Source organism: Lipotes vexillifer, unplaced genomic scaffold (genome assembly GCF_000442215.2).
Source record: "Lipotes vexillifer unplaced genomic scaffold, Lipotes_vexillifer_v1.1 scaffold733, whole genome shotgun sequence".
Taxonomy (NCBI): Eukaryota; Metazoa; Chordata; class Mammalia; order Artiodactyla; family Lipotidae; genus Lipotes; species Lipotes vexillifer.
The window spans coordinates 33,527-45,028 of record NW_006799374.1 but is presented as its reverse complement, the minus strand read 5'-3'; the positions used below and the strand labels follow the sequence as shown (position 1 = coordinate 45,028).

General features: G+C 44.7%; 1 pseudogene; it reads left to right on the top strand.

The window, feature by feature from the left end:
• The first annotated feature begins 470 nt into the window (after positions 1–470).
• LOC103090291 (anaphase-promoting complex subunit 11 pseudogene) lies at positions 471–725 on the top strand (annotated as a pseudogene).
• Positions 726–11,502: the final 10,777 nt, after the last annotated feature.

Below are 11,502 nucleotides of genomic sequence, written 5' to 3'. Positions count from 1 at the left end.
GTGTTATTACTATGGATATTTTGTAAGGTTCTCAGTTTCTTCCCAGAATCTTTTCAACAATTACGCTGGGTGAGTGCCACTGGATATCCACACTTGCAGCTCCGAGCTTCAGAGCTTAAATTGTTCCTCTAATAGTTTTCACCCCCTTTACAATACAACAGAAAATGCTAAACGTTCACTGTCTAGAGCAGGTTCTTTAATTCTTTATGCTCTTTATCAAGGTATAATAATTCCAAGGTGTTTACTTATTCTATGCATATCTGCATATGTATGTTTTGGCCCCAAATTTGGGGAGGGTAGGCTATGAAGAGCAGATTTTGCTTGATTTTATCTTCGCCAGAAACTTCCTTAAAAACTAAAAATTTTGTAAATTAAAAAAGAGCTGACATACCTTCCCACGTGGCGCCGGTGCTGCCAACTGAAGGCGGGTGGGGCAGCGCGCGATTAGGTCGGCGGGGGCTTCCCGCGCCATGAAGGTGAAGATCAAGTGCTGGAACGGCGTGGTCACTTGGCTCTGGGTGGCCAACGACGAGAACTGCGGCATCTGCCGGATGGCCTTCAATGGCTGTTGCCCGGACTGCGAGGTGCCAGGTGACGACTGCCCACTGGTGTGGGGCCAGTGCTCGCACTGCTTCCACATGCACTGCATCCTCAAGTGGCTCAACGTGCAGCAGGTGCAGCAGCACTGCCCCATGTGCCGCCAGGAGTGGAAGTTCAAGGAGTGAGGCTGCACTGCCCTACTCTCCCCTCGCCCTGAGATGGCCCCACCCCCACAGTGGCTCTGGATGGCCATGGTCTCCACTGGGACAGTCCCCTTTGGGCTGTGACAGGGTTGAAACGAGGACTGGAGCTGCGTTTGTTTCTTTTTCCATCACAACATTGACACTTTTATCCAATGAGTAAAACTCATTAAACCACATGAGCCTGGCAAAAAAACAAAAAACAAAGACCTTGTGAGGGTCTTTGCACCCTGGTGGTGCAATGGTAAAGAATCCGCCTGCCAATGCAGGGGACATGGGTTCGAGCCCTGGTCGAGGAAGATCCCACATGCCATGGAGCAACTAAGCCCCTGTGCCACAAGTACTGAGCCTGCGCTCTAGAGCCCAAGAGCTACAACTACTGAAGCCCGTGCGCCTAGAGCCCGTGCTCCACAACAAGAGAAGCCACCACAATGAGAAGCCCGTGCACCGCAACAAAGAGTAGGCCCCGCTCGCCACAACTAGAGAAAAGCCTGAGTGCAGCAACAAAGACCCAATGCAGCCAAATATAAAATAAATTAATTAAAAATAAATAAATAAAAATAAGAAAAGAAGATACATTCCTTCTACCAAGAAATAATTGTCTTCCTTTTAAACCGGATACAAAATAAACTCAAAATGGATTAAAGACTTAAATGTAAGACCTGACACCATAAAACTTCTAGAAGAACACATAGGCAGTATGCACTTTGATATCGGTCTTAGCAATATTTTCTCAGATATGTTCCTCAGGTCAGGAAAACAAAAGCAAAAATAAACAGATGGGATTCCATCAAACTCAAATCTTTTGCACAGTGAAGGAAACTATCAACAAAGGGGAAAGGCTGCCTACTGAATGGGAGAAGATGTTTGCACACAATGTCTCTGATGAGGGCTTAACACCCAAAATAGACAAAGAGCTCATTCAGCTCAACCCCCATAAAACAAGAAAACAAAAACCCAAATGCGCAGAAGAACTGAACAGACGTTTCTCCAAGAACATACAGATGACCAACAGACACATGAAAAGATGCTCAACATCACCAATCATCAGACAAATGCAAATCAGAACCACAATGAGATATCACTTCATTCTTGTCAGAATGGCTGTCATCAAAAAGAACACAAATAACAAATGTTGGAGAGGATATGGTGAAAAGGGAACCCTTATATATTGTTTTTGGGAATGTAAATTGGTGCAGCCACTGTGGAAAACAGTATTGAGGTTCCTAAATAAACTAAAAATAGAACTACCATACAACCCAGCAATTCCACTTTTAGGTATTTATCAAAAGAAAACAAAAACACTAATTCAAAAAGATATATATGCACCCCAACGTTCATAACAGCATTATTTACAATAACCAAGATATGGAAGCAATCTAAGTGCCCATCGACAGATGAATAGATTAAAAAATATGTGGTACACACACACACACACACACACACACACACACACACACACGCACGCAACGGACTATTACTCTGCTATCAAAAAAGAATGAAATCTTGCCATTTGCGACAGCATGGATGGACCTTATGCTTAGCGAAATCAGTCAGACAGAGAAAGACAAATATCATATTATTTTATTTCTGTGTGGAATCTAAAAATCAAAACAAATGAAAGAACGAACAACAAAATAGCAACAGACTCATATACAGAGAACAAACAGGTAGTTTTTAGAAGGAAGAGTCGTATGGGGAAGCCAGAAATAGGTGAGGGAGATGAAGAGGTACAGATTTCCAGTTACAAATAAATGAGTCACGGGAATGAAATGTACTGTATTAGTGGGGCATATGGTCAATAATAGTTTAATATTTTTGTCTGGAGACAGATGGTAACTAGGCTAATCATGATGATCATTTTGAAATGTATAGACATAACACTGTGTTGTGTGCCAGGAACTAACATAGTGTTCAAGGTCCCATATACTTTGAAAAACAAACAAACAAACTTATAGAAGAAAAGACCAGATCTGTGGTTACAAGAGGTGGGGGGTGATGGGAAGGGGAACTGAATGAAGGTGGTTGAAAAGGTACAAACTTCCAATTATAAGGTAAATGAGTACTAGGAGATGTGGTACATATATACAAGGGAATATTACTCAGCCATAAAAAGGAACGAAATTGGGTCATTTGTAGAGACGTGGATGGATCTAGAGACTGTCATACAGAGTGAAGTAAGTCAGAAAGAGAAAAACAAATATATATTAATGCATATATGTGGAACCTAGAAAAATGGTACAGATAAACCTGTTTGCGGGGCAGAAACAGAGACACAGATGTAGAGAACAAACGTATGGACACCAAGGGGGAAAGCGGCAGGGGATGGTGGTGGGATGAATTGGGAGATTGGGATTGACATGTATACACTGATATGTATAAAATAGATAATAATAAGAACCTGCTGTATAAAAAAATAAATAAAATAAAATTCAAAAATTCAAATAAAAAAGATAAATGAGTACTAGGGATGTGATGTCCAACATGATAAATACAGTTACCACTGCTGTGTGTTATATACGAAAGTTCTTAAGAGTAAATCCTAAGAGCTCTCCTCACAAGGGAAAACACGTTTTCTTTTTCTTTTATTTTGTGTCTATATGAGAGGATGGATAGTCGCTAAACTTCATGATGATTGTAAGTCAAATTGGTATGCTGTATACCTTACGTTTATACAGTGCTGTGTGTCTATATCTCAATAAAACTGGGAGAAAATAAAATAAAATTCTGAAAAAAAGAAATAATAGTCCTTAACAAGTGGTTTCCGTTTTTCCAGTCTTTTCCATTGGACAGTGCAGTGGGGTGTGTGTGTGTGCGCGTGTGCACACAAGAGGGTAAGGGTGGTGAGGCCCCAGGGCTGTCTGCTTCTGTAAACTGATGTCCCCACAGGTGGACATGGATGTCAGTCCTGCATCCCTTGTCCTGTATCGGTGGCCACGCATTCCAGGTTACTCAGCAGCCCCGGCTGTTCACAATTGGGCCATTCCCAGTTTTTCGCTCTACTAATTGTACTGTACATCTGCATCCTTCAGTCTCTATTTTTTTTAAGGACTGGTCCCTATAAGTGGAATTTGGGGAACACAATTCGTACGTGCTTTTAGGTGTTGGCTGCAGTTTCCACTATCTGCGTCTCTTCATCAAGTTTGCGCCTCGTTTGGGAAAGCAGGGGCTCCCGAGAGCCCGGAGCTCCACCTGAGGCAGGGAGGTGGCCTACTGGGCAGTGGAGGCCCTCAGGGTGTCTAAGAGTGACCCGCGGAGCAGGGAGGGGCCAGGTTTCCCGCCCCACCCCCCTGCCCTGTTTCCCCGAGCTCATCTTAGCCCTGCCGGTCCAGTGACACACCCAGCCCTGCCAGGCCCCACCCGGGAGCCACCCAGCCCTGGGCTCCTAACTCCGCTTCCGAGCCAAGAAGGCAGGCCCTGCTTCCCGGCCAGAGAAGGCTTCAGGCCCGGCCGTTCCCTGCCCCCCCAAGGCGGGGCTCCTTCTTCCCAAGAGAGCACCTCTCGGAGCAGGTGGGCGACTTACAGACGTGGCTTTGACTGTGCTCAGGCCAGACGAAGTTCTGAGCCGCTACAGCAAGAACCGCTGCAGCTTGTGTGAGCAGGAGAGGCCTTAGCAAAGCACGTGGGCGCCCTGGGAGCTTCGGGAAGGTCAGAGCTTCGGGCTGGGGGCTCTGGAGGCGGCGCCGCCCCTGAGCACCCCTCGGGCTCCCCCAGCAGTGACCCCTGGCTCGGCCCTGCGCCAGCCCCCAGCGCTGGCACCCGTCACATTCAGCTTCTGCGTGGGGTGGTGTTCTGCTTCCCGCCCAAGACCCCAGGTGAGGAGAAGGGGGGAGCCCTCACCTCCCTCAAGGTGAGGACAGGGGGCGCTCTATCTGCGGCTGCGGGTCAGCGATCTCTCCTCGGCCAAGAGATGGGTCCCCATGCACAGAACACGCACAGAACCTTCACAGGGAGGACACTCAGGGCTCCCCTGAGGGTAAGAGAGGGACGCCCCTGATGGAACCGGGGTGGAGAGCAGTGAGGACCACGGGGCAGGGTCCCCACGGCAGGGGCAGTGCTGTCACGGTTACGGGCTCAGGCTCAGTGTTGGTTTGTATGAAGGGGCCCGGATTCTTCCCAGTGTTGTTTCCATTAAAGACTAACTTCTCCAGAAACTGACTTTCAATATCGACCCGCGAGAAGACACTGCCCCCCGCCCCCGGTGGCTGCGGGACCCTGAGATGCTGTCTCGGGGCGAGGCACAGGGGAGGTGGGAGGCACCCCAGGGAGCTCAGCGCAGCTCACTGTGGCTGCTTGGAAGGAGGGAGCGCCTTTGCTGGGCGCCCCGGCCTGTGGTCCGAGGAGGAGACGGCACTATGCACGGAGCTCCAGGGTCAGCTCTGCACACTCAGAACCTCATCATCCTCAGGCACACGCTCATATCCGGCTACAGGGATGCCCTGAGTCTGATGGCGTGAGCCCCAGTGCTGTTCGCCACCGCCGGCCAAGGGACACCCCAGCCAATGGGAGTGAGAAAAAGGCTTTCTGGAGAATCATCTGAGTCTGAGGGAGCTGGGCCCTCAGCAGAGGGAACAGAGTGGGCAGAGGCAGGGAGTCCAGGGCAGCAGAGGGCTTGCAGGGAGGTCATATCAGCAGGTACAGCTAAGGATGATCCAGTCCTTACCTAGGTCTCTTTTCCAGACACGAATTGTCTCATTGAATCTCTTAAAACCCCAGGAAGAATGTAGAAACTTTGTCTCTGTTTGACTGATGAGGGAATGGAGCCGAAATAAACTGCCCCATTTTCTGCCCCACAGACCGGCAGCGGCAGGATTTGAATCCAGTGTTCAGTAGACCCCTGTAGGGCCCACCTGACAAGCAGGCTGCAACCAGATGCTGCAGGGGGACTTCTCAGCTCTGATAATACAACAACCTTTACTCTTGGTGCCCATAGAGAGACCTCCTTCTGCCCAGATATCGGCTGATCCTGGCACCAGGAGGGCCCCCAGTGGCCAAGGTGGGCCGTTCCTGGCCAAAAAACCAAGCTCCAGGCATAAGTGGTGACCCCGCCCCAGATCTCAGTGAGTTCTCAAGGTCTGGGGATCCGATTTCTGGAGGAATCCAGGGAGGAGCCGTGTGGGAAGAGCGCAGGGTCCAAGGGCAGAGAGACTGCCCTCTGGCCGCTGCTCAGCCTCTTCTTAGCTGGGAGATCGAGCAAGGCTGTGAGCCTCAGTGGCCCAGTCTCTAAAATGGAGAAAATAACTGGCACTGCTTAATGGGTTTTGGGAGAATTACTGGAGAAATGACCTGTATAATTCTTGCCTGGGGCCTGAGGCACACTAAGAGCCAAATGGAAAGCAGTCATGTTGGTGACCCTTTATGAAAGGTGTCACCTTTAAGAAACCGACTCCAAATCCAAAGTCATGAAGATTTGCTCCTATGTTGTCTTCTATAAGTTTATAGATTTAGCTCCTAAATTTAGGTCTTTGATCCATTTTGGATGAGTTTTTAAATTTTATGTTAGGCAAGGGTCCATCTCATTCAGACACACATAATTTCATGTGTCTGCCTGCATAAGGAGGGGCATCTCCCATCCAGTGCATTACATTTAGTTGTTATTTGTAAGGAGTTTTCATTAGATTCCAAAGGCTTGAAGAATAAAAGGAAATTAAATAGTCCTCAAAGAAGTGCTCTAAGGCTATAAAACATGTTTTGAGGAAGACTGTAAAAGGTTTGACGGGGGCGTGGGGGGGTTGGGGGGCAGTGTGATTGTCACAAGCAGCCACGCACTGCCCTCTGGTGGTCACATGAGAAATGACAGGAGTGCTCAGGGTTCCCTGGTTCTGTTGCAAAAGAAGCCACATCTAGGGCTTCCCTGGTGGCGCAGTGGTTGAGAGTCAGCCTGCCAATGCTAGCGGACACGGGTTCGTGCCCCGGTCCGCGAATGTCCCACATGCCGCGGAGCGGCTGGGCCCGTGAGCCATGGCCGCTGAGCCTGCGCGTCCGGGGCCTGTGCTCCGCGACGGGAAAGGCCGCAACAGTGAGAGGCCCGCGTAGCGTACCGTTAAAAAAAAAAAAAAAAGAATACATTAAAAGAACCATACACCATGATCAAGTGGGATTTATTCTAGGGATGCAAGAATGATTTAATATCTGCAAATCGGGACTTCCCTGCTGGTCCAGTGGGTAAGACTCTGCACTCTCAATGCAGGGGGCCTGGGTTTGATCCCTAGTCGGGGAACTAGATCCTGCATACATGTCCCAACTAAGAGTTCGCATGCTGCAACTATGAGCCTGCATGCCGCAACTAAAGATCCCTCATGCTGCAACTAAAGATCCCACATGCTGCAACGAAGATACCACAACTAAGACCTGGCACAGCCAAAATTAAAAACTAAAAAGAAAAAATGTTGTTTTAAAAAAAATCTGCAAATCACTCAATGTGTTTGCAGCTTGAGTGCCTTCAGTGACAGCACGTACATTCGTGTCACTGTCGTGGTATTTCTCAGAGCAGAGCAGTTTGTATTGCTGGAACTGTTAATAGGGAATCTCAGATTCAATTTTTATTTTTATTTATTTTAAAAATTTATTGAAATATAGTTGATTTACAATGTGTTTCAGGTATACAGCAATGTGATTAAGTTATAAATATTTATGTATTTGTAAATATTACATATACATATATATATATATATATATATATATATATATATTTGGATTTTCTTCCATTATAGGTTATTACAAGATATTGAGTATAGTTTCCTGTGCTACACATCTATTTTATATATAGTGTGTATACTTTATTCCCAAACTCCTAATTTATCCCTCCCCCTCCTTTCCCCTTTGGTAACCATAAGTTTTTTTTCTATGTCTGTGAGCCTATTTCTGTTTTGTAAATAAGCTCATTTGTATCATTTTTTCGATTCCACATATAAGTGATATCATATGATATTTGTCCTTCTCTGATTTACTTCACTTAGTATAATAATCTCTAGGTCCATCCATGTTACTGCAAATGGCATCATTTCATTCTTTTTTTAATGGCTGAATAGTATCCCATTGTGTATATGTACCACATCTTTTTTATTCATTCCTCTGTCGATGGACATTTAGGTTGCTTCCATATCCTGACTACTGTAAATAGTTCTTCTGTGAACATTGGGGTACATGTATCTTTTTGAATTATTGTTTTCTCAGGATATATGCCTAGGAGTGGGATTGCCGGGTCATATGATAGCTCTATTTTTAGTTTTTTAAGGAATCTCCAGTCCGTACTGTTCTCCATAGTGGCTGTACCAATTTACAATCCCACCAACACTGTAGGAGGGTTCTCTTTTCTCCACACCCTCTCCAGAATTTATGATTTGTAGACATTTTGATGATGGCCATTCTGACTAGTGTGAGGTGATACCTCCCTGTAGTTTTGATTTGCATTTCTCTAATAATTAGTGATGTTTTTATGTGCCTGTTGGCTATCTCTATGTCTTCTTTGGAGAAATGTCTAGTTAGGTCTCCCACGCATTTTTTAAAAGTTTATTTATTTTACTTTTGCCTGCTTTGTTTCTCTGTTGCTGTGCGCGGACTTTCTCTAGTTGTGGCGAGTGGGGGCTACTCTTCGTTGTGGTGCGCAGGCTTCTCATTGCGGTGGCTTCTCTTGTTGCGGAGCATTGGCTCTAGGTGTGCGGGCTTCAGTAGTTGTGGCACATGGGCTCAGCAGTTGTGGCTTGCGGGCTTCAGAGAGCAGGCTCAGTAGTTGTGGCGCACAGGCTTAGTTGCTCTGCAGCATGTGGGATCTTCCTGAACCAGGGCTCGAACCTGTGTCCCCTACACTGGCAGGTGGATGCTTAACCACTGCGCCACCAGGGAAGCCCCCATGCATTTTTTGATATTAAGCTGTTTGTATATTTTGGAAACTAATCCCTCATTTGTCGCATCATTTGCAAATATTTTTTCCCGTTCCATATGCTGTTTTTCGTTTTGTTTATGGTTTCCTTTGCTGTGAAAAAGCCTTTAAGTTTTATTAGGTCCTATTTGTTTATTTTCTGCTTTTGTTTCCATTACTCTAGGAGGTGGATTCAAAAAAATGTTGCTGCGATTTATGTCAAAAAGTGTTCTCCCTATGTTTTTGTCTAGGAGTTTCATAGTATCCAGTCTTTTTTTTTTTTTTTTTTGCGATACGCGGGCCTCTCACTGTTGTGGCCTCTCCCGTTGTGGAGCACAGGCTCCGGACGCGCAGGCTCAGCAACCATGGCTCACGGGCCTAGCCGCTCTGTAGCATGTGGGATCTTCCCGGACCGGGCACGAACCCGTGTCTGCTGCATTGGCAGGCGGACTCTCAACCACTGCGCCACCAGGGAATCCCCCAGTATCTGGTCTTATATTTAGGTCTTTAATCCATTTTGAGTTTATTTTTGTATATGGTGTGAGAGAATGTTTTGATTTCATTCTTTTCCATGTAGCTGTCCAGCTTTCCCAGCACCACTTATTGAAGAGACTGTCTTTTCTCCATTATATATTCTTAACTCCTTTGTCATAGATCAGTTGACCATCAGTGCCTGGGTATATTTCTGGGCTTTCTATCAGATTCAATTTTTAAAAGCCTCTCAAGGCTAGGCAGCCAAGCCATGGACTCACCACCATATTTCCCCTGCAATACCTCGATTTGGGTGAACTTCTCTCTTCTCAATGTCCCCCAAATAGCCTAAGGTTCCTGAGTTTGTCAGGAAGTGAACTCCCTTCCTCACTTCCCAGGGTAAGCCTGGGAACCCTGTAAGCCAGGTACCAGACCAGTTATTTTCAAGGGACTTTGTAAGCATTGACCCCACAAAATCAACATAGTTCCTGAAAATGGTTTGGTTCTATCTACATCTTTCTAAATATGACATTTCAGGCAAAGCCTTGGTAATAAATTGATGTTTCTAATTGTGTCCTGTTACAAGGAGAATAGATTGTTATAGAATTTATGCAAATAACTTAATTGCCATGAAAAGAAGAATACAGTCAATCCTCTTAGTTCTAACTGCAAATAGAGAAGCACTCTGTATCATTCAGAGTCTCAACAGAAAACAGAGGGCTTACTTGGCTGTTATTTTTCAGCAGAATTTAATTAAGGGCGGTTTGAGAGTGATGGAGGAAAAAATTAAAGAACCAGTAATGGAGATTAAGGCGCCCAAGATCTAGCAACAGGAGGAGGTTTTTATCGTCACTAGGTCAGAGAGAGAAAGAAGAGGGAAGACTGGAGGATGAGGTTTTTCCCCCAAAGAGCTGTAGTTAAAGACAGACCCATCCACTGAAAAATCCAGTGATGAGGCAGAGAGAGAACAAAGTAACATCTAGACCTCTGTGCTCCATACTCCAGACCCACTGGCAGTCAGAGGGCAAGGGAATCCCAGTAAGTTGATACTGGTCAGCCCCCTGGGCACAGAGCAGGGCAGGGAAGGATAAAAAAGGAACAGAATCGCAGGGTAAGGAGATAAGAGATGGGGCAGAGGCAAAAGAAGAATGACCAGCATACACTCTGAGTGATCCACCTGGCTTGGATTCCTTACTTTCCATTCAACGACTTATGTCTAAGAGGTTAAATCACTAAAGAGTGACTCAAGACTGCCCGTTTAACATCCTGCACTTTTAAAAACTGAAGTTTAGTTGATTTACAATGCTGTGTTTCAGGTGTACAGCAAAATGATTCAGTTATACATACATTATGTTCCCTGTGCTATACAGTAGGTCCTTGTTGTCTATTTTATATTTACTAGTGTGTATCTGTCAGTCCATTATAGCAGTTATCTCATTTGATGTATATGGTTCTTACTGTTATTACTTGTTTAATGTCTGCTTCCCACCATGCAATTTCCCTTAGGACAATGAGCACATTCCTTCTTCTCATTACAGCATCTCCACTGCCTAAGCTCAGTGCCAATCTCTAGGGAGCACTTGACAAATATTTGGAAATGGATGGATGAATAAAGGAAAACATATCTGCAGTTCTGAACCCTTGGATTCAACAAACCCCAGGTCGTGTGGTACTGTAATATTTACTAGGGAAAAAAAAAATCTGCATGTAAGTGAACCCATGCAGTTCAAACCCATGTTACTCAAGGGTGAACTGTATTCAGTAAGACTTGATAAATTCCAGAGGTATCAGGGAGAGAGAAAAGATAAATGTATTTTTTTTTAATTTACAAAGGCGTAATGTATTAAATTGTTGCAAGTTATAGATAGCTTGTTAAAAAAAGGGCAAGACGGTTTCTTAATCTGGAATATAAGTCATTAAAGAACCAGCATGTTTCAAACAAAAGTTTAGAAAAATTATAATCATCTTTATCAGTTCATTCAGTCACATGTAATTCACTCTTATTTTGCTTGATTTGGGGTCAGCAGTTCAGGAACACATCAACGTCTCCACTAAATCTTTCCTTTTTTGTTGATGAAGAAGCACATTGGTGTGTAACTGACTGTAAGAGCTTTCAGAAAGCATCAGAGTAAAAGGGTAACTATGAATGACAAAAGGCTTAAGATGGTCAGGATTAAAGACCTGATGAGAGTTCACTTTAATGCAACTGACTAGGAAATTTGTTTCAGTGACATAACATTTTAAGATAATAACTGGAATTATGACTAATTACATTATAACTGGACATTTCATGGACAACAAAGACATTGACATATTTCTAGGAACTTTATACAATTTTGGAAACATATTAATAGCATATATCCATAAAAATATAAACTAAAGAAGATTAAACATTGCTTCTTTTTTTTCACAAGAAATTTTAAATAAAAT